Source organism: Phyllobates terribilis, unplaced genomic scaffold (genome assembly GCF_046119375.1).
Source record: "Phyllobates terribilis strain yellow unplaced genomic scaffold, ASM4611937v1 Scaffold_971__1_contigs__length_502685, whole genome shotgun sequence".
In the NCBI taxonomy this organism is placed as follows: domain Eukaryota; kingdom Metazoa; phylum Chordata; class Amphibia; order Anura; family Dendrobatidae; genus Phyllobates; species Phyllobates terribilis.
This window is the reverse complement of record NW_027363731.1, coordinates 295119-318271: the sequence shown is the minus strand read 5'-3', so window position 1 is coordinate 318271 and position 23153 is coordinate 295119. Positions and strand designations below refer to the sequence as shown.

The window sequence follows — 23153 nt, the reverse complement described above, 5'->3', positions numbered from 1 at the left end:
ATGACTTTTGCAAAAGATTTCCTTTTGTTTCATAGCTTAAGCCTTTTTCAACTACACAGTTTTACACAAAAGTGTCAAGGGACTCAACAAGCCATGTGTCCTGTCAGTCATTAGGGCTCCCATGTTCTTTCTAATCGGAAACAGTTTAGAACTGAATTGGAAAGTTCAGAGTTAGTGACAAAATCTCTTGAGAAAAGGAGGATGGCACTTGTGAGCAAAAAACTCGTGATCTTCAAATTATTCAACTGACGTGCCAAAAACCTTGACCATGTAGCGTGTTTTAGCTCTTGTAATGTTTATGTTTTGTATTCAAAGCAAAACACTCTTTTTTTTTTTTTTTTTTTTTACACCTGTCTTGCTGTTTACTGTACTGCTTACACCATGTGGAGAAAGACTTAGTTAGTATTCCTGGTTGACTGGTTCAATTCCTGCTATGGGAGAGACTTTTTTTTGGGACTAGTGTCCACATTCCAAAGCCGACACGTGCCTTGCAGACAGAATCAGTTTAGGTTGGAACTGCTCTTTGCAGCCAAAAATGCAGACCACCAGATTTTTTGGATATTTATTTGCACAAAAGCTTATTTGATGTCATATCTCAAACCATTCATATCTCTCACTTTTAATTCCTGGGTGTTAAGGGACTCAACAAGCCTTTATCCCTGTCTGTCATTGGAGCTCCCCTTCCATCAATTGGTGATGTTTTGTTACTGAATGGAAAAGAGCTGTGACTCTCTAGCCAAGATAGTGGCAAAATCAGTTACGGAAACAAGGTACCAGTGCCCCATGTGAGAATCGAACTCACGACCTTCAGATTACGAGACTGACGCGCTACCTGCTGCGCTAACGAGGCAAGATGCATGTAATAATCTGCGGAAGTTGCTTGTGCAAAGCAGTACACCTCTTTTTTTTCATATTGTAAGTGAGCTGGCAGTACATCTTCTCCCGTATGGTCTAGCGCTTAGGATTCCTGGTTTTCACCCAGGTGGCCTGGGTTCGACTCCCGGTATGGAAACACATCCTTTTCTACACCGTTGCCAACATTCAAAGACTGACGTGTGTTTTTAAAACAAACGTATTTCAGGTAGGATTTGTTTTTTTCAGGCAAAAATGCTGAACGCCCGCGTTTTGGCACTTCATTCTGACCCTTCACGCAAGATTCAATTTGGATTCGTAGCTCAACTCATTCTCAACCACCCCTTTTTACACCAAAGTGTCAAGAGACTCAACAACTCATGGGTCCTGTAAGTTATTTGGATTCCCATTTCCTTTCTAATGGAAAACGTTGTAGAATTGAATGGAAAAGTTATAAGTTGGTGACAAAATCTCTCGAGAAAAGGAGGGAACAGTGCCCCGTGTGAGGCTCAAACTCACAACCTTCAGATTACGAGACTGACGCACTACCTACTGCGCTAACGAAGCAAGTTGCACCTGCAGATCTGCAGAAGTTTATTGTGCATAGCAGAAAACTTATTTTTTTCATAATGTCACTGAGACGTTAGCGCATCTTTTCCCATATGGTCTAGCGGTTAGGATTCCTGGTTCTCACCCAGGTGGCCCGGGTTCGACTCCCGGTATGGGAATGCACCTTTATCTTAGCTACTGCCACCATTCAAAGACTGACGCGTGTTTTTCAATCAAAAATGTTTCTGGTAGATTTTCACTTTACAACAAAAATACTTAACATTGGCGATGCATTATGACTTTTGCAAAAGATTTCCTTTTGTTTCATAGCTTAAGCCTTTTTCAACTACACAGTTTTACACAAAAGTGTCAAGGGACTCAACAAGCCATGTGTCCTGTCAGTCATTAGGGCTCCCATGTTCTTTCTAATCGGAAACAGTTTAGAACTGAATTGGAAAGTTCAGAGTTAGTGACAAAATCTCTTGAGAAAAGGAGGATGGCACTTGTGAGCAAAAAACTCGTGATCTTCAAATTATTCAACTGACGTGCCAAAAACCTTGACCATGTAGCGTGTTTTAGCTCTTGTAATGTTTATGTTTTGTATTCAAAGCAAAACACTCTTTTTTTTTTTTTTTTTTTTTACACCTGTCTTGCTGTTTACTGTACTGCTTACACCATGTGGAGAAAGACTTAGTTAGTATTCCTGGTTGACTGGTTCAATTCCTGCTATGGGAGAGACTTTTTTTTGGGACTAGTGTCCACATTCCAAAGCCGACACGTGCCTTGCAGACAGAATCAGTTTAGGTTGGAACTGCTCTTTGCAGCCAAAAATGCAGACCACCAGATTTTTTGGATATTTATTTGCACAAAAGCTTATTTGATGTCATATCTCAAACCATTCATATCTCTCACTTTTAATTACTGGGTGTTAAGGGACTCAACAAGCCTTTATCCCTGTCTGTCATTGGAGCTCCCCTTCCATCAATTGGTGATGTTTTGTTACTGAATGGAAAAGAGCTGTGACTCTCTAGCCAAGATAGTGGCAAAATCAGTTACGGAAACAAGGTACCAGTGCCCCATGTGAGAATCGAACTCACGACCTTCAGATTACGAGACTGACGCGCTACCTGCTGCGCTAACGAGGCAAGATGCATGTAATAATCTGCGGAAGTTGCTTGTGCAAAGCAGTACACCTCTTTTTTTTCATATTGTAAGTGAGCTGGCAGTACATCTTCTCCCGTATGGTCTAGCGCTTAGGATTCCTGGTTTTCACCCAGGTGGCCTGGGTTCGACTCCCGGTATGGAAACACATCCTTTTCTACACCGTTGCCAACATTCAAAGACTGACGTGTGTTTTTAAAACAAACGTATTTCAGGTAGGATTTGTTTTTTTCAGGCAAAAATGCTGAACGCCCGCGTTTTGGCACTTCATTCTGACCCTTCACGCAAGATTCAATTTGGATTCGTAGCTCAACTCATTCTCAACCACCCCTTTTTACACCAAAGTGTCAAGAGACTCAACAACTCATGGGTCCTGTAAGTTATTTGGATTCCCATTTCCTTTCTAATGGAAAACGTTGTAGAATTGAATGGAAAAGTTATAAGTTGGTGACAAAATCTCTCGAGAAAAGGAGGGAACAGTGCCCCGTGTGAGGCTCAAACTCACAACCTTCAGATTACGAGACTGACGCACTACCTACTGCGCTAACGAAGCAAGTTGCACCTGCAGATCTGCAGAAGTTTATTGTGCATAGCAGAAAACTTATTTTTTTCATAATGTCACTGAGACGTTAGCGCATCTTTTCCCATATGGTCTAGCGGTTAGGATTCCTGGTTCTCACCCAGGTGGCCCGGGTTCGACTCCCGGTATGGGAATGCACCTTTATCTTAGCTACTGCCACCATTCAAAGACTGACGCGTGTTTTTCAATCAAAAATGTTTCTGGTAGATTTTCACTTTGCAACAAAAATACTTAACATTGGCGATGCATTATGACTTTTGCAAAAGATTTCCTTTTGTTTCATAGCTTAAGCCTTTTTCAACTACACAGTTTTACACAAAAGTGTCAAGGGACTCAACAAGCCATGTGTCCTGTCAGTCATTAGGGCTCCCATGTTCTTTCTAATCGGAAACAGTTTAGAACTGAATTGGAAAGTTCAGAGTTAGTGACAAAATCTCTTGAGAAAAGGAGGATGGCACTTGTGAGCAAAAAACTCGTGATCTTCAAATTATTCAACTGACGTGCCAAAAACCTTGACCATGTAGCGTGTTTTAGCTCTTGTAATGTTTATGTTTTGTATTCAAAGCAATACACTCTTTTTTTTTTTTTTTTTTTTTACACCTGTCTTGCTGTTTACTGTACTGCTTACACCATGTGGAGAAAGACTTAGTTAGTATTCCTGGTTGACTGGTTCAATTCCTGCTATGGGAGAGACTTTTTTTTGGGACTAGTGTCCACATTCCAAAGCCGACACGTGCCTTGCAGACAGAATCAGTTTAGGTTGGAACTGCTCTTTGCAGCCAAAAATGCAGACCACCAGATTTTTTGGATATTTATTTGCACAAAAGCTTATTTGATGTCATATCTCAAACCATTCATATCTCTCACTTTTAATTCCTGGGTGTTAAGGGACTCAACAAGCCTTTATCCCTGTCTGTCATTGGAGCTCCCCTTCCATCAATTGGTGATGTTTTGTTACTGAATGGAAAAGAGCTGTGACTCTCTAGCCAAGATAGTGGCAAAATCAGTTACGGAAACAAGGTACCAGTGCCCCATGTGAGAATCGAACTCACGACCTTCAGATTACGAGACTGACGCGCTACCTGCTGCGCTAACGAGGCAAGATGCATGTAATAATCTGCGGAAGTTGCTTGTGCAAAGCAGTACACCTCTTTTTTTTCATATTGTAAGTGAGCTGGCAGTACATCTTCTCCCGTATGGTCTAGCGCTTAGGATTCCTGGTTTTCACCCAGGTGGCCTGGGTTCGACTCCCGGTATGGAAACACATCCTTTTCTACACCGTTGCCAACATTCAAAGACTGACGTGTGTTTTTAAAACAAACGTATTTCAGGTAGGATTTGTTTTTTTCAGGCAAAAATGCTGAACGCCCGCGTTTTGGCACTTCATTCTGACCCTTCACGCAAGATTCAATTTGGATTCGTAGCTCAACTCATTCTCAACCACCCCTTTTTACACCAAAGTGTCAAGAGACTCAACAACTCATGGGTCCTGTAAGTTATTTGGATTCCCATTTCCTTTCTAATGGAAAACGTTGTAGAATTGAATGGAAAAGTTATAAGTTGGTGACAAAATCTCTCGAGAAAAGGAGGGAACAGTGCCCCGTGTGAGGCTCAAACTCACAACCTTCAGATTACGAGACTGACGCACTACCTACTGCGCTAACGAAGCAAGTTGCACCTGCAGATCTGCAGAAGTTTATTGTGCATAGCAGAAAACTTATTTTTTTCATAATGTCACTGAGACGTTAGCGCATCTTTTCCCATATGGTCTAGCGGTTAGGATTCCTGGTTCTCACCCAGGTGGCCCGGGTTCGACTCCCGGTATGGGAATGCACCTTTATCTTAGCTACTGCCACCATTCAAAGACTGACGCGTGTTTTTCAATCAAAAATGTTTCTGGTAGATTTTCACTTTGCAACAAAAATACTTAACATTGGCGATGCATTATGACTTTTGCAAAAGATTTCCTTTTGTTTCATAGCTTAAGCCTTTTTCAACTACACAGTTTTACACAAAAGTGTCAAGGGACTCAACAAGCCATGTGTCCTGTCAGTCATTAGGGCTCCCATGTTCTTTCTAATCGGAAACAGTTTAGAACTGAATTGGAAAGTTCAGAGTTAGTGACAAAATCTCTTGAGAAAAGGAGGATGGCACTTGTGAGCAAAAAACTCGTGATCTTCAAATTATTCAACTGACGTGCCAAAAACCTTGACCATGTAGCGTGTTTTATCTCTTGTAATGTTTATGTTTTGTATTCAAAGCAATACACTCTTTTTTTTTTTTTTTTTTTTTACACCTGTCTTGCTGTTTACTGTACTGCTTACACCATGTGGAGAAAGACTTAGTTAGTATTCCTGGTTGACTGGTTCAATTCCTGCTATGGGAGAGACTTTTTTTTGGGACTAGTGTCCACATTCCAAAGCCGACACGTGCCTTGCAGACAGAATCAGTTTAGGTTGGAACTGCTCTTTGCAGCCAAAAATGCAGACCACCAGATTTTTTGGATATTTATTTGCACAAAAGCTTATTTGATGTCATATCTCAAACCATTCATATCTCTCACTTTTAATTCCTGGGTGTTAAGGGACTCAACAAGCCTTTATCCCTGTCTGTCATTGGAGCTCCCCTTCCATCAATTGGTGATGTTTTGTTACTGAATGGAAAAGAGCTGTGACTCTCTAGCCAAGATAGTGGCAAAATCAGTTACGGAAACAAGGTACCAGTGCCCCATGTGAGAATCGAACTCACGACCTTCAGATTACGAGACTGACGCGCTACCTGCTGCGCTAACGAGGCAAGATGCATGTAATAATCTGCGGAAGTTGCTTGTGCAAAGCAGTACACCTCTTTTTTTTCATATTGTAAGTGAGCTGGCAGTACATCTTCTCCCGTATGGTCTAGCGCTTAGGATTCCTGGTTTTCACCCAGGTGGCCTGGGTTCGACTCCCGGTATGGAAACACATCCTTTTCTACACCGTTGCCAACATTCAAAGACTGACGTGTGTTTTTAAAACAAACGTATTTCAGGTAGGATTTGTTTTTTTCAGGCAAAAATGCTGAACGCCCGCGTTTTGGCACTTCATTCTGACCCTTCACGCAAGATTCAATTTGGATTCGTAGCTCAACTCATTCTCAACCACCCCTTTTTACACCAAAGTGTCAAGAGACTCAACAACTCATGGGTCCTGTAAGTTATTTGGATTCCCATTTCCTTTCTAATGGAAAACGTTGTAGAATTGAATGGAAAAGTTATAAGTTGGTGACAAAATCTCTCGAGAAAAGGAGGGAACAGTGCCCCGTGTGAGGCTCAAACTCACAACCTTCAGATTACGAGACTGACGCACTACCTACTGCGCTAACGAAGCAAGTTGCACCTGCAGATCTGCAGAAGTTTATTGTGCATAGCAGAAAACTTATTTTTTTCATAATGTCACTGAGACGTTAGCGCATCTTTTCCCATATGGTCTAGCGGTTAGGATTCCTGGTTCTCACCCAGGTGGCCCGGGTTCGACTCCCGGTATGGGAATGCACCTTTATCTTAGCTACTGCCACCATTCAAAGACTGACGCGTGTTTTTCAATCAAAAATGTTTCTGGTAGATTTTCACTTTGCAACAAAAATACTTAACATTGGCGATGCATTATGACTTTTGCAAAAGATTTCCTTTTGTTTCATAGCTTAAGCCTTTTTCAACTACACAGTTTTACACAAAAGTGTCAAGGGACTCAACAAGCCATGTGTCCTGTCAGTCATTAGGGCTCCCATGTTCTTTCTAATCGGAAACAGTTTAGAACTGAATTGGAAAGTTCAGAGTTAGTGGCAAAATCTCTTGAGAAAAGGAGGATGGCACTTGTGAGCAAAAAACTCGTGATCTTCAAATTATTCAACTGACGTGCCAAAAACCTTGACCATGTAGCGTGTTTTAGCTCTTGTAATGTTTATGTTTTGTATTCAAAGCAAAACACTCTTTTTTTTTTTTTTTTTTTTTTACACCTGTCTTGCTGTTTACTGTACTGCTTACACCATGTGGAGAAAGACTTAGTTAGTATTCCTGGTTGACTGGTTCAATTCCTGCTATGGGAGAGACTTTTTTTTGGGACTAGTGTCCACATTCCAAAGCCGACACGTGCCTTGCAGACAGAATCAGTTTAGGTTGGAACTGCTCTTTGCAGCCAAAAATGCAGACCACCAGATTTTTTGGATATTTATTTGCACAAAAGCTTATTTGATGTCATATCTCAAACCATTCATATCTCTCACTTTTAATTCCTGGGTGTTAAGGGACTCAACAAGCCTTTATCCCTGTCTGTCATTGGAGCTCCCCTTCCATCAATTGGTGATGTTTTGTTACTGAATGGAAAAGAGCTGTGACTCTCTAGCCAAGATAGTGGCAAAATCAGTTACGGAAACAAGGTACCAGTGCCCCATGTGAGAATCGAACTCACGACCTTCAGATTACGAGACTGACGCGCTACCTGCTGCGCTAACGAGGCAAGATGCATGTAATAATCTGCGGAAGTTGCTTGTGCAAAGCAGTACACCTCTTTTTTTTCATATTGTAAGTGAGCTGGCAGTACATCTTCTCCCGTATGGTCTAGCGCTTAGGATTCCTGGTTTTCACCCAGGTGGCCTGGGTTCGACTCCCGGTATGGAAACACATCCTTTTCTACACCGTTGCCAACATTCAAAGACTGACGTGTGTTTTTAAAACAAACGTATTTCAGGTAGGATTTGTTTTTTTCAGGCAAAAATGCTGAACGCCCGCGTTTTGGCACTTCATTCTGACCCTTCACGCAAGATTCAATTTGGATTCGTAGCTCAACTCATTCTCAACCACCCCTTTTTACACCAAAGTGTCAAGAGACTCAACAACTCATGGGTCCTGTAAGTTATTTGGATTCCCATTTCCTTTCTAATGGAAAACGTTGTAGAATTGAATGGAAAAGTTATAAGTTGGTGACAAAATCTCTCGAGAAAAGGAGGGAACAGTGCCCCGTGTGAGGCTCAAACTCACAACCTTCAGATTACGAGACTGACGCACTACCTACTGCGCTAACGAAGCAAGTTGCACCTGCAGATCTGCAGAAGTTTATTGTGCATAGCAGAAAACTTATTTTTTTCATAATGTCACTGAGACGTTAGCGCATCTTTTCCCATATGGTCTAGCGGTTAGGATTCATGGTTCTCACCCAGGTGGCCCGGGTTCGACTCCCGGTATGGGAATGCACCTTTATCTTAGCTACTGCCACCATTCAAAGACTGACGCGTGTTTTTCAATCAAAAATGTTTCTGGTAGATTTTCACTTTGCAACAAAAATACTTAACATTGGCGATGTATTATGACTTTTGCAAAAGATTTCCTTTTGTTTCATAGCTTAAGCCTTTTTCAACTACACAGTTTTACACAAAAGTGTCAAGGGACTCAACAAGCCATGTGTCCTGTCAGTCATTAGGGCTCCCATGTTCTTTCTAATCGGAAACAGTTTAGAACTGAATTGGAAAGTTCAGAGTTAGTGACAAAATCTCTTGAGAAAAGGAGGATGGCACTTGTGAGCAAAAAACTCGTGATCTTCAAATTATTCAACTGACGTGCCAAAAACCTTGACCATGTAGCGTGTTTTAGCTCTTGTAATGTTTATGTTTTGTATTCAAAGCAAAACACTCTTTTTTTTTTTTTTTTACACCTGTCTTGCTGTTTACTGTACTGCTTACACCATGTGGAGAAAGACTTAGTTAGTATTCCTGGTTGACTGGTTCAATTCCTGCTATGGGAGAGACTTTTTTTTGGGACTAGTGTCCACATTCCAAAGCCGACACGTGCCTTGCAGACAGAATCAGTTTAGGTTGGAACTGCTCTTTGCAGCCAAAAATGCAGACCACCAGATTTTTTGGATATTTATTTGCACAAAAGCTTATTTGATGTCATATCTCAAACCATTCATATCTCTCACTTTTAATTCCTGGGTGTTAAGGGACTCAACAAGCCTTTATCCCTGTCTGTCATTGGAGCTCCCCTTCCATCAATTGGTGATGTTTTGTTACTGAATGGAAAAGAGCTGTGACTCTCTAGCCAAGATAGTGGCAAAATCAGTTACGGAAACAAGGTACCAGTGCCCCATGTGAGAATCGAACTCACGACCTTCAGATTACGAGACTGACGCACTACCTGCTGCGCTAACGAGGCAAGATGCATGTAATAATCTGCGGAAGTTGCTTGTGCAAAGCAGTACACCTCTTTTTTTTCATATTGTAAGTGAGCTGGCAGTACATCTTCTCCCGTATGGTCTAGCGCTTAGGATTCCTGGTTTTCACCCAGGTGGCCTGGGTTTGACTCCCGGTATGGAAACACATCCTTTTCTACACCGTTGCCAACATTCAAAGACTGACGTGTGTTTTTAAAACAAACGTATTTCAGGTAGGATTTGTTTTTTTCAGGCAAAAATGCTGAACGCCCGCGTTTTGGCACTTCATTCTGACCCTTCACGCAAGATTCAATTTGGATTCGTAGCTCAACTCATTCTCAACCACCCCTTTTTACACCAAAGTGTCAAGAGACTCAACAACTCATGGGTCCTGTAAGTTATTTGGATTCCCATTTCCTTTCTAATGGAAAACGTTGTAGAATTGAATGGAAAAGTTATAAGTTGGTGACAAAATCTCTCGAGAAAAGGAGGGAACAGTGCCCCGTGTGAGGCTCAAACTCACAACCTTCAGATTACGAGACTGACGCACTACCTACTGCGCTAACGAAGCAAGTTGCACCTGCAGATCTGCAGAAGTTTATTGTGCATAGCAGAAAACTTATTTTTTTCATAATGTCACTGAGACGTTAGCGCATCTTTTCCCATATGGTCTAGCGGTTAGGATTCCTGGTTCTCACCCAGGTGGCCCGGGTTCGACTCCCGGTATGGGAATGCACCTTTATCTTAGCTACTGCCACCATTCAAAGACTGACGCGTGTTTTTCAATCAAAAATGTTTCTGGTAGATTTTCACTTTGCAACAAAAATACTTAACATTGGCGATGTATTATGACTTTTGCAAAAGATTTCCTTTTGTTTCATAGCTTAAGCCTTTTTCAACTACACAGTTTTACACAAAAGTGTCAAGGGACTCAACAAGCCATGTGTCCTGTCAGTCATTAGGGCTCCCATGTTCTTTCTAATCGGAAACAGTTTAGAACTGAATTGGAAAGTTCAGAGTTAGTGACAAAATCTCTTGAGAAAAGGAGGATGGCACTTGTGAGCAAAAAACTCGTGATCTTCAAATTATTCAACTGACGTGCCAAAAACCTTGACCATGTAGCGTGTTTTAGCTCTTGTAATGTTTATGTTTTGTATTCAAAGCAAAACACTCTTTTTTTTTTTTTTTTTTTTTACACCTGTCTTGCTGTTTACTGTACTGCTTACACCATGTGGAGAAAGACTTAGTTAGTATTCCTGGTTGACTGGTTCAATTCCTGCTATGGGAGAGACTTTTTTTTGGGACTAGTGTCCACATTCCAAAGCCGACACGTGCCTTGCAGACAGAATCAGTTTAGGTTGGAACTGCTCTTTGCAGCCAAAAATGCAGACCACCAGATTTTTTGGATATTTATTTGCACAAAAGCTTATTTGATGTCATATCTCAAACCATTCATATCTCTCACTTTTAATTCCTGGGTGTTAAGGGACCCAACAAGCCTTTATCCCTGTCTGTCATTGGAGCTCCCCTTCCATCAATTGGTGATGTTTTGTTACTGAATGGAAAAGAGCTGTGACTCTCTAGCCAAGATAGTGGCAAAATCAGTTACGGAAACAAGGTACCAGTGCCCCATGTGAGAATCGAACTCACGACCTTCAGATTACGAGACTGACGCGCTACCTGCTGCGCTAACGAGGCAAGATGCATGTAATAATCTGCGGAAGTTGCTTGTGCAAAGCAGTACACCTCTTTTTTTTCATATTGTAAGTGAGCTGGCAGTACATCTTCTCCCGTATGGTCTAGCGCTTAGGATTCCTGGTTTTCACCCAGGTGGCCTGGGTTCGACTCCCGGTATGGAAACACATCCTTTTCTACACCGTTGCCAACATTCAAAGACTGACGTGTGTTTTTAAAACAAACGTATTTCAGGTAGGATTTGTTTTTTTCAGGCAAAAATGCTGAACGCCCGCGTTTTGGCACTTCATTCTGACCCTTCACGCAAGATTCAATTTGGATTCGTAGCTCAACTCATTCTCAACCACCCCTTTTTACACCAAAGTGTCAAGAGACTCAACAACTCATGGGTCCTGTAAGTTATTTGGATTCCCATTTCCTTTCTAATGGAAAACGTTGTAGAATTGAATGGAAAAGTTATAAGTTGGTGACAAAATCTCTCGAGAAAAGGAGGGAACAGTGCCCCGTGTGAGGCTCAAACTCACAACCTTCAGATTACGAGACTGACGCACTACCTACTGCGCTAACGAAGCAAGTTGCACCTGCAGATCTGCAGAAGTTTATTGTGCATAGCAGAAAACTTATTTTTTTCATAATGTCACTGAGACGTTAGCGCATCTTTTCCCATATGGTCTAGCGGTTAGGATTCCTGGTTCTCACCCAGGTGGCCCGGGTTCGACTCCCGGTATGGGAATGCACCTTTATCTTAGCTACTGCCACCATTCAAAGACTGACGCGTGTTTTTCAATCAAAAATGTTTCTGGTAGATTTTCACTTTGCAACAAAAATACTTAACATTGGCGATGCATTATGACTTTTGCAAAAGATTTCCTTTTGTTTCATAGCTTAAGCCTTTTTCAACTACACAGTTTTACACAAAAGTGTCAAGGGACTCAACAAGCCATGTGTCCTGTCAGTCATTAGGGCTCCCATGTTCTTTCTAATCGGAAACAGTTTAGAACTGAATTGGAAAGTTCAGAGTTAGTGACAAAATCTCTTGAGAAAAGGAGGATGGCACTTGTGAGCAAAAAACTCGTGATCTTCAAATTATTCAACTGACGTGCCAAAAACCTTGACCATGTAGCGTGTTTTAGCTCTTGTAATGTTTATGTTTTGTATTCAAAGCAAAACACTCTTTTTTTTTTTTTTTTTTTTTACACCTGTCTTGCTGTTTACTGTACTGCTTACACCATGTGGAGAAAGACTTAGTTAGTATTCCTGGTTGACTGGTTCAATTCCTGCTATGGGAGAGACTTTTTTTTGGGACTAGTGTCCACATTCCAAAGCCGACACGTGCCTTGCAGACAGAATCAGTTTAGGTTGGAACTGCTCTTTGCAGCCAAAAATGCAGACCACCAGATTTTTTGGATATTTATTTGCACAAAAGCTTATTTGATGTCATATCTCAAACCATTCATATCTCTCACTTTTAATTCCTGGGTGTTAAGGGACTCAACAAGCCTTTATCCCTGTCTGTCATTGGAGCTCCCCTTCCATCAATTGGTGATGTTTTGTTACTGAATGGAAAAGAGCTGTGACTCTCTAGCCAAGATAGTGGCAAAATCAGTTACGGAAACAAGGTACCAGTGCCCCATGTGAGAATCGAACTCACGACCTTCAGATTACGAGACTGACGCGCTACCTGCTGCGCTAACGAGGCAAGATGCATGTAATAATCTGCGGAAGTTGCTTGTGCAAAGCAGTACACCTCTTTTTTTTCATATTGTAAGTGAGCTGGCAGTACATCTTCTCCCGTATGGTCTAGCGCTTAGGATTCCTGGTTTTCACCCAGGTGGCCTGGGTTCGACTCCCGGTATGGAAACACATCCTTTCCTACACCGTTGCCAACATTCAAAGACTGACGTGTGTTTTTAAAACAAACGTATTTCAGGTAGGATTTGTTTTTTTCAGGCAAAAATGCTGAACGCCCGCGTTTTGGCACTTCATTCTGACCCTTCACGCAAGATTCAATTTGGATTCGTAGCTCAACTCATTCTCAACCACCCCTTTTTACACCAAAGTGTCAAGAGACTCAACAACTCATGGGTCCTGTAAGTTATTTGGATTCCCATTTCCTTTCTAATGGAAAACGTTGTAGAATTGAATGGAAAAGTTATAAGTTGGTGACAAAATCTCTCGAGAAAAGGAGGGAACAGTGCCCCGTGTGAGGCTCAAACTCACAACCTTCAGATTACGAGACTGACGCACTACCTACTGCGCTAACGAAGCAAGTTGCACCTGCAGATCTGCAGAAGTTTATTGTGCATAGCAGAAAACTTATTTTTTTCATAATGTCACTGAGACGTTAGCGCATCTTTTCCCATATGGTCTAGCGGTTAGGATTCCTGGTTCTCACCCAGGTGGCCCGGGTTCGACTCCCGGTATGGGAATGCACCTTTATCTTAGCTACTGCCACCATTCAAAGACTGACGCGTGTTTTTCAATCAAAAATGTTTCTGGTAGATTTTCACTTTGCAACAAAAATACTTAACATTGGCGATGCATTATGACTTTTGCAAAAGATTTCCTTTTGTTTCATAGCTTAAGCCTTTTTCAACTACACAGTTTTACACAAAAGTGTCAAGGGACTCAACAAGCCATGTGTCCTGTCAGTCATTAGGGCTCCCATGTTCTTTCTAATCGTAAACAGTTTAGAACTGAATTGGAAAGTTCAGAGTTAGTGACAAAATCTCTTGAGAAAAGGAGGATGGCACTTGTGAGCAAAAAACTCGTGATCTTCAAATTATTCAACTGACGTGCCAAAAACCTTGACCATGTAGCGTGTTTTAGCTCTTGTAATGTTTATGTTTTGTATTCAAAGCAAAACACTCTTTTTTTTTTTTTTTTTTTTACACCTGTCTTGCTGTTTACTGTACTGCTTACACCATGTGGAGAAAGACTTAGTTAGTATTCCTGGTTGACTGGTTCAATTCCTGCTATGGGAGAGACTTTTTTTTGGGACTAGTGTCCACATTCCAAAGCCGACACGTGCCTTGCAGACAGAATCAGTTTAGGTTGGAACTGCTCTTTGCAGCCAAAAATGCAGACCACCAGATTTTTTGGATATTTATTTGCACAAAAGCTTATTTGATGTCATATCTCAAACCATTCATATCTCTCACTTTTAATTCCTGGGTGTTAAGGGACTCAACAAGCCTTTATCCCTGTCTGTCATTGGAGCTCCCCTTCCATCAATTGGTGATGTTTTGTTACTGAATGGAAAAGAGCTGTGACTCTCTAGCCAAGATAGTGGCAAAATCAGTTACGGAAACAAGGTACCAGTGCCCCATGTGAGAATCGAACTCACGACCTTCAGATTACGAGACTGACGCGCTACCTGCTGCGCTAACGAGGCAAGATGCATGTAATAATCTGCGGAAGTTGCTTGTGCAAAGCAGTACACCTCTTTTTTTTCATATTGTAAGTGAGCTGGCAGTACATCTTCTCCCGTATGGTCTAGCGCTTAGGATTCCTGGTTTTCACCCAGGTGGCCTGGGTTCGACTCCCGGTATGGAAACACATCCTTTTCTACACCGTTGCCAACATTCAAAGACTGACGTGTGTTTTTAAAACAAACGTATTTCAGGTAGGATTTGTTTTTTTCAGGCAAAAATGCTGAACGCCCGCGTTTTGGCACTTCATTCTGACCCTTCACGCAAGATTCAATTTGGATTCGTAGCTCAACTCATTCTCAACCACCCCTTTTTACACCAAAGTGTCAAGAGACTCAACAACTCATGGGTCCTGTAAGTTATTTGGATTCCCATTTCCTTTCTAATGGAAAACGTTGTAGAATTGAATGGAAAAGTTATAAGTTGGTGACAAAATCTCTCGAGAAAAGGAGGGAACAGTGCCCCGTGTGAGGCTCAAACTCACAACCTTCAGATTACGAGACTGACGCACTACCTACTGCGCTAACGAAGCAAGTTGCACCTGCAGATCTGCAGAAGTTTATTGTGCATAGCAGAAAACTTATTTTTTTCATAATGTCACTGAGACGTTAGCGCATCTTTTCCCATATGGTCTAGCGGTTAGGATTCCTGGTTCTCACCCAGGTGGCCCGGGTTCGACTCCCGGTATGGGAATGCACCTTTATCTTAGCTACTGCCACCATTCAAAGACTGACGCGTGTTTTTCAATCAAAAATGTTTCTGGTAGATTTTCACTTTGCAACAAAAATACTTAACATTGGCGATGCATTATGACTTTTGCAAAAGATTTCCTTTTGTTTCATAGCTTAAGCCTTTTTCAACTACACAGTTTTACACAAAAGTGTCAAGGGACTCAACAAGCCATGTGTCCTGTCAGTCATTAGGGCTCCCATGTTCTTTCTAATCGGAAACAGTTTAGAACTGAATTGGAAAGTTCAGAGTTAGTGACAAAATCTCTTGAGAAAAGGAGGATGGCACTTGTGAGCAAAAAACTCGTGATCTTCAAATTATTCAACTGACGTGCCAAAAACCTTGACCATGTAGCGTGTTTTAGCTCTTGTAATGTTTATGTTTTGTATTCAAAGCAATACACTCTTTTTTTTTTTTTTTTTTTTTACACCTGTCTTGCTGTTTACTGTACTGCTTACACCATGTGGAGAAAGACTTAGTTAGTATTCCTGGTTGACTGGTTCAATTCCTGCTATGGGAGAGACTTTTTTTTGGGACTAGTGTCCACATTCCAAAGCCGACACGTGCCTTGCAGACAGAATCAGTTTAGGTTGGAACTGCTCTTTGCAGCCAAAAATGCAGACCACCAGATTTTTTGGATATTTATTTGCACAAAAGCTTATTTGATGTCATATCTCAAACCATTCATATCTCTCACTTTTAATTCCTGGGTGTTAAGGGACTCAACAAGCCTTTATCCCTGTCTGTCATTGGAGCTCCCCTTCCATCAATTGGTGATGTTTTGTTACTGAATGGAAAAGAGCTGTGACTCTCTAGCCAAGATAGTGGCAAAATCAGTTACGGAAACAAGGTACCAGTGCCCCATGTGAGAATCGAACTCACGACCTTCAGATTACGAGACTGACGCGCTACCTGCTGCGCTAACGAGGCAAGATGCATGTAATAATCTGCGGAAGTTGCTTGTGCAAAGCAGTACACCTCTTTTTTTTCATATTGTAAGTGAGCTGGCAGTACATCTTCTCCCGTATGGTCTAGCGCTTAGGATTCCTGGTTTTCACCCAGGTGGCCTGGGTTCGACTCCCGGTATGGAAACACATCCTTTTCTACACCGTTGCCAACATTCAAAGACTGACGTGTGTTTTTAAAACAAACGTATTTCAGGTAGGATTTGTTTTTTTCAGGCAAAAATGCTGAACGCCCGCGTTTTGGCACTTCATTCTGACCCTTCACGCAAGATTCAATTTGGATTCGTAGCTCAACTCATTCTCAACCACCCCTTTTTACACCAAAGTGTCAAGAGACTCAACAACTCATGGGTCCTGTAAGTTATTTGGATTCCCATTTCCTTTCTAATGGAAAACGTTGTAGAATTGAATGGAAAAGTTATAAGTTGGTGACAAAATCTCTCGAGAAAAGGAGGGAACAGTGCCCCGTGTGAGGCTCAAACTCACAACCTTCAGATTACGAGACTGACGCACTACCTACTGCGCTAACGAAGCAAGTTGCACCTGCAGATCTGCAGAAGTTTATTGTGCATAGCAGAAAACTTATTTTTTTCATAATGTCACTGAGACGTTAGCGCATCTTTTCCCATATGGTCTAGCGGTTAGGATTCCTGGTTCTCACCCAGGTGGCCCGGGTTCGACTCCCGGTATGGGAATGCACCTTTATCTTAGCTACTGCCACCATTCAAAGACTGACGCGTGTTTTTCAATCAAAAATGTTTCTGGTAGATTTTCACTTTGCAACAAAAATACTTAACATTGGCGATGCATTATGACTTTTGCAAAAGATTTCCTTTTGTTTCATAGCTTAAGCCTTTTTCAACTACACAGTTTTACACAAAAGTGTCAAGGGACTCAACAAGCCATGTGTCCTGTCAGTCATTAGGGCTCCCATGTTCTTTCTAATCGGAAACAGTTTAGAACTGAATTGGAAAGTTCAGAGTTAGTGACAAAATCTCTTGAGAAAAGGAGGATGGCACTTGTGAGCAAAAAACTCGTGATCTTCAAATTATTCAACTGACGTGCCAAAAACCTTGACCATGTAGCGTGTTTTAGCTCTTGTAATGTTTATGTTTTGTATTCAAAGCAAAACACTCTTTTTTTTTTTTTTTTTTTTTACACCTGTCTTGCTGTTTACTGTACTGCTTACACCATGTGGAGAAAGACTTAGTTAGTATTCCTGGTTGACTGGTTCAATTCCTGCTATGGGAGAGACTTTTTTTTGGGACTAGTGTCCACATTCCAAAGCCGACACGTGCCTTGCAGACAGAATCAGTTTAGGTTGGAACTGCTCTTTGCAGCCAAAAATGCAGACCACCAGATTTTTTGGATATTTATTTGCACAAAAGCTTATTTGATGTCATATCTCAAACCATTCATATCTCTCACTTTTAATTCCTGGGTGTTAAGGGACTCAACAAGCCTTTATCCCTGTCTGTCATTGGAGCTCCCCTTCCATCAATTGGTGATGTTTTGTTACTGAATGGAAAAGAGCTGTGACTCTCTAGCCAAGATAGTGGCAAAATCAGTTACGGAAACAAGGTACCAGTGCCCCATGTGAGAATCGAACTCACGACCTTCAGATTACGAGACTGACGCGCTACCTGCTGCGCTAACGAGGCAAGATGCATGTAATAATCTGCGGAAGTTGCTTGTGCAAAGCAGTACACCTCTTTTTTTTCATATTGTAAGTGAGCTGGCAGTACATCTTCTCCCGTATGGTCTAGCGCTTAGGATTCCTGGTTTTCACCCAGGTGGCCTGGGTTCGACTCCCGGTATGGAAACACATCCTTTCCTACACCGTTGCCAACATTCAAAGACTGACGTGTGTTTTTAAAACAAACGTATTTCAGGTAGGATTTGTTTTTTTCAGGCAAAAATGCTGAACGCCCGCGTTTTGGCACTTCATTCTGACCCTTCACGCAAGATTCAATTTGGATTCGTAGCTCAACTCATTCTCAACCACCCCTTTTTACACCAAAGTGTCAAGAGACTCAACAACTCATGGGTCCTGTAAGTTATTTGGATTCCCATTTCCTTTCTAATGGAAAACGTTGTAGAATTGAATGGAAAAGTTATAAGTTGGTGACAAAATCTCTCGAGAAAAGGAGGGAACAGTGCCCCGTGTGAGGCTCAAACTCACAACCTTCAGATTACGAGACTGACGCACTACCTACTGCGCTAACGAAGCAAGTTGCACCTGCAGATCTGCAGAAGTTTATTGTGCATAGCAGAAAACTTATTTTTTTCATAATGTCACTGAGACGTTAGCGCATCTTTTCCCATATGGTCTAGCGGTTAGGATTCCTGGTTCTCACCCAGGTGGCCCGGGTTCGACTCCCGGTATGGGAATGCACCTTTATCTTAGCTACTGCCACCATTCAAAGACTGACGCGTGTTTTTCAATCAAAAATGTTTCTGGTAGATTTTCACTTTGCAACAAAAATACTTAACATTGGCGATGCATTATGACTTTTGCAAAAGATTTCCTTTTGTTTCATAGCTTAAGCCTTTTTCAACTACACAGTTTTACACAAAAGTGTCAAGGGACTCAACAAGCCATGTGTCCTGTCAGTCATTAGGGCTCCCATGTTCTTTCTAATCGTAAACAGTTTAGAACTGAATTGGAAAGTTCAGAGTTAGTGACAAAATCTCTTGAGAAAAGGAGGATGGCACTTGTGAGCAAAAAACTCGTGATCTTCAAATTATTCAACTGACGTGCCAAAAACCTTGACCATGTAGCGTGTTTTAGCTCTTGTAATGTTTATGTTTTGTATTCAAAGCAAAACACTCTTTTTTTTTTTTTTTTTTTTACACCTGTCTTGCTGTTTACTGTACTGCTTACACCATGTGGAGAAAGACTTAGTTAGTATTCCTGGTTGACTGGTTCAATTCCTGCTATGGGAGAGACTTTTTTTTGGGACTAGTGTCCACATTCCAAAGCCGACACGTGCCTTGCAGACAGAATCAGTTTAGGTTGGAACTGCTCTTTGCAGCCAAAAATGCAGACCACCAGATTTTTTGGATATTTATTTGCACAAAAGCTTATTTGATGTCATATCTCAAACCATTCATATCTCTCACTTTTAATTCCTGGGTGTTAAGGGACTCAACAAGCCTTTATCCCTGTCTGTCATTGGAGCTCCCCTTCCATCAATTGGTGATGTTTTGTTACTGAATGGAAAAGAGCTGTGACTCTCTAGCCAAGATAGTGGCAAAATCAGTTACGGAAACAAGGTACCAGTGCCCCATGTGAGAATCGAACTCACGACCTTCAGATTACGAGACTGACGCGCTACCTGCTGCGCTAACGAGGCAAGATGCATGTAATAATCTGCGGAAGTTGCTTGTGCAAAGCAGTACACCTCTTTTTTTTCATATTGTAAGTGAGCTGGCAGTACATCTTCTCCCGTATGGTCTAGCGCTTAGGATTCCTGGTTTTCACCCAGGTGGCCTGGGTTCGACTCCCGGTATGGAAACACATCCTTTTCTACACCGTTGCCAACATTCAAAGACTGACGTGTGTTTTTAAAACAAACGTATTTCAGGTAGGATTTGTTTTTTTCAGGCAAAAATGCTGAACGCCCGCGTTTTGGCACTTCATTCTGACCCTTCACGCAAGATTCAATTTGGATTCGTAGCTCAACTCATTCTCAACCACCCCTTTTTACACCAAAGTGTCAAGAGACTCAACAACTCATGGGTCCTGTAAGTTATTTGGATTCCCATTTCCTTTCTAATGGAAAACGTTGTAGAATTGAATGGAAAAGTTATAAGTTGGTGACAAAATCTCTCGAGAAAAGGAGGGAACAGTGCCCCGTGTGAGGCTCAAACTCACAACCTTCAGATTACGAGACTGACGCACTACCTACTGCGCTAACGAAGCAAGTTGCACCTGCAGATCTGCAGAAGTTTATTGTGCATAGCAGAAAACTTATTTTTTTCATAATGTCACTGAGACGTTAGCGCATCTTTTCCCATATGGTCTAGCGGTTAGGATTCCTGGTTCTCACCCAGGTGGCCCGGGTTCGACTCCCGGTATGGGAATGCACCTTTATCTTAGCTACTGCCACCATTCAAAGACTGACGCGTGTTTTTCAATCAAAAATGTTTCTGGTAGATTTTCACTTTGCAACAAAAATACTTAACATTGGCGATGCATTATGACTTTTGCAAAAGATTTCCTTTTGTTTCATAGCTTAAGCCTTTTTCAACTACACAGTTTTACACAAAAGTGTCAAGGGACTCAACAAGCCATGTGTCCTGTCAGTCATTAGGGCTCCCATGTTCTTTCTAATCGGAAACAGTTTAGAACTGAATTGGAAAGTTCAGAGTTAGTGACAAAATCTCTTGAGAAAAGGAGGATGGCACTTGTGAGCAAAAAACTCGTGATCTTCAAATTATTCAACTGACGTGCCAAAAACCTTGACCATGTAGCGTGTTTTAGCTCTTGTAATGTTTATGTTTTGTATTCAAAGCAAAACACTCTTTTTTTTTTTTTTTTTTTTTACACCTGTCTTGCTGTTTACTGTACTGCTTACACCATGTGGAGAAAGACTTAGTTAGTATTCCTGGTTGACTGGTTCAATTCCTGCTATGGGAGAGACTTTTTTTTGGGACTAGTGTCCACATTCCAAAGCCGACACGTGCCTTGCAGACAGAATCAGTTTAGGTTGGAACTGCTCTTTGCAGCCAAAAATGCAGACCACCAGATTTTTTGGATATTTATTTGCACAAAAGCTTATTTGATGTCATATCTCAAACCATTCATATCTCTCACTTTTAATTCCTGGGTGTTAAGGGACTCAACAAGCCTTTATCCCTGTCTGTCATTGGAGCTCCCCTTCCATCAATTGGTGATGTTTTGTTACTGAATGGAAAAGAGCTGTGACTCTCTAGCCAAGATAGTGGCAAAATCAGTTACGGAAACAAGGTACCAGTGCCCCATGTGAGAATCGAACTCACGACCTTCAGATTACGAGACTGACGCGCTACCTGCTGCGCTAACGAGGCAAGATGCATGTAATAATCTGCGGAAGTTGCTTGTGCAAAGCAGTACACCTCTTTTTTTTCATATTGTAAGTGAGCTGGCAGTACATCTTCTCCCGTATGGTCTAGCGCTTAGGATTCCTGGTTTTCACCCAGGTGGCCTGGGTTCGACTCCCGGTATGGAAACACATCCTTTCCTACACCGTTGCCAACATTCAAAGACTGACGTGTGTTTTTAAAACAAACGTATTTCAGGTAGGATTTGTTTTTTTCAGGCAAAAATGCTGAACGCCCGCGTTTTGGCACTTCATTCTGACCCTTCACGCAAGATTCAATTTGGATTCGTAGCTCAACTCATTCTCAACCACCCCTTTTTACACCAAAGTGTCAAGAGACTCAACAACTCATGGGTCCTGTAAGTTATTTGGATTCCCATTTCCTTTCTAATGGAAAACGTTGTAGAATTGAATGGAAAAGTTATAAGTTGGTGACAAAATCTCTCGAGAAAAGGAGGGAACAGTGCCCCGTGTGAGGCTCAAACTCACAACCTTCAGATTACGAGACTGACGCACTACCTACTGCGCTAACGAAGCAAGTTGCACCTGCAGATCTGCAGAAGTTTATTGTGCATAGCAGAAAACTTATTTTTTTCATAATGTCACTGAGACGTTAGCGCATCTTTTCCCATATGGTCTAGCGGTTAGGATTTCTGGTTCTCACCCAGGTGGCCCGGGTTCGACTCCCGGTATGGGAATGCACCTTTATCTTAGCTACTGCCACCATTCAAAGACTGACGCGTGTTTTTCAATCAAAAATGTTTCTGGTAGATTTTCACTTTGCAACAAAAATACTTAACATTGGCGATGCATTATGACTTTTGCAAAAGATTTCCTTTTGTTTCATAGCTTAAGCCTTTTTCAACTACACAGTTTTACACAAAAGTGTCAAGGGACTCAACAAGCCATGTGTCCTGTCAGTCATTAGGGCTCCCATGTTCTTTCTAATCGTAAACAGTTTAGAACTGAATTGGAAAGTTCAGAGTTAGTGACAAAATCTCTTGAGAAAAGGAGGATGGCACTTGTGAGCAAAAAACTCGTGATCTTCAAATTATTCAACTGACGTGCCAAAAACCTTGACCATGTAGCGTGTTTTAGCTCTTGTAATGTTTATGTTTTGTATTCAAAGCAAAACACTCTTTTTTTTTTTTTTTTTTTTTACACCTGTCTTGCTGTTTACTGTACTGCTTACACCATGTGGAGAAAGACTTAGTTAGTATTCCTGGTTGACTGGTTCAATTCCTGCTATGGGAGAGACTTTTTTTTGGGACTAGTGTCCACATTCCAAAGCCGACACGTGCCTTGCAGACAGAATCAGTTTAGGTTGGAACTGCTCTTTGCAGCCAAAAATGCAGACCACCAGATTTTTTGGATATTTATTTGCACAAAAGCTTATTTGATGTCATATCTCAAACCATTCATATCTCTCACTTTTAATTCCTGGGTGTTAAGGGACTCAACAAGCCTTTATCCCTGTCTGTCATTGGAGCTCCCCTTCCATCAATTGGTGATGTTTTGTTACTGAATGGAAAAGAGCTGTGACTCTCTAGCCAAGATAGTGGCAAAATCAGTTACGGAAACAAGGTACCAGTGCCCCATGTGAGAATCGAACTCACGACCTTCAGATTACGAGACTGACGCGCTACCTGCTGCGCTAACGAGGCAAGATGCATGTAATAATCTGCGGAAGTTGCTTGTGCAAAGCAGTACACCTCTTTTTTTTCATATTGTAAGTGAGCTGGCAGTACATCTTCTCCCGTATGGTCTAGCGCTTAGGATTCCTGGTTTTCACCCAGGTGGCCTGGGTTCGACTCCCGGTATGGAAACACATCCTTTTCTACACCGTTGCCAACATTCAAAGACTGACGTGTGTTTTTAAAACAAACGTATTTCAGGTAGGATTTGTTTTTTCAGGCAAAAATGCT

General features: G+C 41.6%; 24 non-coding genes across 24 annotated transcripts; 11 read left to right on the top strand and 13 right to left on the bottom strand.

The window, feature by feature from the left end:
* Window positions 1–777: 777 nt before the first annotated feature.
* TRNAT-CGU (transfer RNA threonine (anticodon CGU)) lies at window positions 778–850 on the bottom strand. Its single transcript has one exon. It is a non-coding gene; the product is annotated as a tRNA-Thr (tRNA).
* Window positions 851–1508: 658 nt separating this feature from the next.
* TRNAE-CUC (transfer RNA glutamic acid (anticodon CUC)) lies at window positions 1509–1580 on the top strand. The gene has a single exon. It is a non-coding gene; the product is annotated as a tRNA-Glu (tRNA).
* An 893-nt stretch (window positions 1581–2473) lies between these two features.
* On the bottom strand, window positions 2474–2546 carry TRNAT-CGU (transfer RNA threonine (anticodon CGU)). The gene has a single exon. It is a non-coding gene; the product is annotated as a tRNA-Thr (tRNA).
* A 658-nt stretch (window positions 2547–3204) lies between these two features.
* Window positions 3205–3276, top strand: TRNAE-CUC (transfer RNA glutamic acid (anticodon CUC)). Its single transcript has one exon. It is a non-coding gene; the product is annotated as a tRNA-Glu (tRNA).
* Window positions 3277–4169: 893 nt separating this feature from the next.
* TRNAT-CGU (transfer RNA threonine (anticodon CGU)) lies at window positions 4170–4242 on the bottom strand. The gene has a single exon. It is a non-coding gene; the product is annotated as a tRNA-Thr (tRNA).
* A 658-nt stretch (window positions 4243–4900) lies between these two features.
* TRNAE-CUC (transfer RNA glutamic acid (anticodon CUC)) lies at window positions 4901–4972 on the top strand. Its single transcript has one exon. It is a non-coding gene; the product is annotated as a tRNA-Glu (tRNA).
* An 893-nt stretch (window positions 4973–5865) lies between these two features.
* On the bottom strand, window positions 5866–5938 carry TRNAT-CGU (transfer RNA threonine (anticodon CGU)). The gene has a single exon. It is a non-coding gene; the product is annotated as a tRNA-Thr (tRNA).
* A 658-nt stretch (window positions 5939–6596) lies between these two features.
* On the top strand, window positions 6597–6668 carry TRNAE-CUC (transfer RNA glutamic acid (anticodon CUC)). Its single transcript has one exon. It is a non-coding gene; the product is annotated as a tRNA-Glu (tRNA).
* Window positions 6669–7562: 894 nt separating this feature from the next.
* On the bottom strand, window positions 7563–7635 carry TRNAT-CGU (transfer RNA threonine (anticodon CGU)). The gene has a single exon. It is a non-coding gene; the product is annotated as a tRNA-Thr (tRNA).
* Window positions 7636–9984: 2349 nt separating this feature from the next.
* On the top strand, window positions 9985–10056 carry TRNAE-CUC (transfer RNA glutamic acid (anticodon CUC)). The gene has a single exon. It is a non-coding gene; the product is annotated as a tRNA-Glu (tRNA).
* An 893-nt stretch (window positions 10057–10949) lies between these two features.
* TRNAT-CGU (transfer RNA threonine (anticodon CGU)) lies at window positions 10950–11022 on the bottom strand. The gene has a single exon. It is a non-coding gene; the product is annotated as a tRNA-Thr (tRNA).
* A 658-nt stretch (window positions 11023–11680) lies between these two features.
* Window positions 11681–11752, top strand: TRNAE-CUC (transfer RNA glutamic acid (anticodon CUC)). Its single transcript has one exon. It is a non-coding gene; the product is annotated as a tRNA-Glu (tRNA).
* Window positions 11753–12645: 893 nt separating this feature from the next.
* Window positions 12646–12718, bottom strand: TRNAT-CGU (transfer RNA threonine (anticodon CGU)). Its single transcript has one exon. It is a non-coding gene; the product is annotated as a tRNA-Thr (tRNA).
* Window positions 12719–13376: 658 nt separating this feature from the next.
* On the top strand, window positions 13377–13448 carry TRNAE-CUC (transfer RNA glutamic acid (anticodon CUC)). The gene has a single exon. It is a non-coding gene; the product is annotated as a tRNA-Glu (tRNA).
* Window positions 13449–14340: 892 nt separating this feature from the next.
* TRNAT-CGU (transfer RNA threonine (anticodon CGU)) lies at window positions 14341–14413 on the bottom strand. The gene has a single exon. It is a non-coding gene; the product is annotated as a tRNA-Thr (tRNA).
* Window positions 14414–15071: 658 nt separating this feature from the next.
* TRNAE-CUC (transfer RNA glutamic acid (anticodon CUC)) lies at window positions 15072–15143 on the top strand. The gene has a single exon. It is a non-coding gene; the product is annotated as a tRNA-Glu (tRNA).
* An 893-nt stretch (window positions 15144–16036) lies between these two features.
* On the bottom strand, window positions 16037–16109 carry TRNAT-CGU (transfer RNA threonine (anticodon CGU)). The gene has a single exon. It is a non-coding gene; the product is annotated as a tRNA-Thr (tRNA).
* Window positions 16110–16767: 658 nt separating this feature from the next.
* On the top strand, window positions 16768–16839 carry TRNAE-CUC (transfer RNA glutamic acid (anticodon CUC)). The gene has a single exon. It is a non-coding gene; the product is annotated as a tRNA-Glu (tRNA).
* An 893-nt stretch (window positions 16840–17732) lies between these two features.
* Window positions 17733–17805, bottom strand: TRNAT-CGU (transfer RNA threonine (anticodon CGU)). The gene has a single exon. It is a non-coding gene; the product is annotated as a tRNA-Thr (tRNA).
* A 658-nt stretch (window positions 17806–18463) lies between these two features.
* On the top strand, window positions 18464–18535 carry TRNAE-CUC (transfer RNA glutamic acid (anticodon CUC)). The gene has a single exon. It is a non-coding gene; the product is annotated as a tRNA-Glu (tRNA).
* Window positions 18536–19427: 892 nt separating this feature from the next.
* Window positions 19428–19500, bottom strand: TRNAT-CGU (transfer RNA threonine (anticodon CGU)). Its single transcript has one exon. It is a non-coding gene; the product is annotated as a tRNA-Thr (tRNA).
* A 658-nt stretch (window positions 19501–20158) lies between these two features.
* TRNAE-CUC (transfer RNA glutamic acid (anticodon CUC)) lies at window positions 20159–20230 on the top strand. Its single transcript has one exon. It is a non-coding gene; the product is annotated as a tRNA-Glu (tRNA).
* Window positions 20231–21123: 893 nt separating this feature from the next.
* Window positions 21124–21196, bottom strand: TRNAT-CGU (transfer RNA threonine (anticodon CGU)). The gene has a single exon. It is a non-coding gene; the product is annotated as a tRNA-Thr (tRNA).
* Window positions 21197–22819: 1623 nt separating this feature from the next.
* TRNAT-CGU (transfer RNA threonine (anticodon CGU)) lies at window positions 22820–22892 on the bottom strand. The gene has a single exon. It is a non-coding gene; the product is annotated as a tRNA-Thr (tRNA).
* Between the last annotated feature and the right edge of the window lie 261 nt (window positions 22893–23153).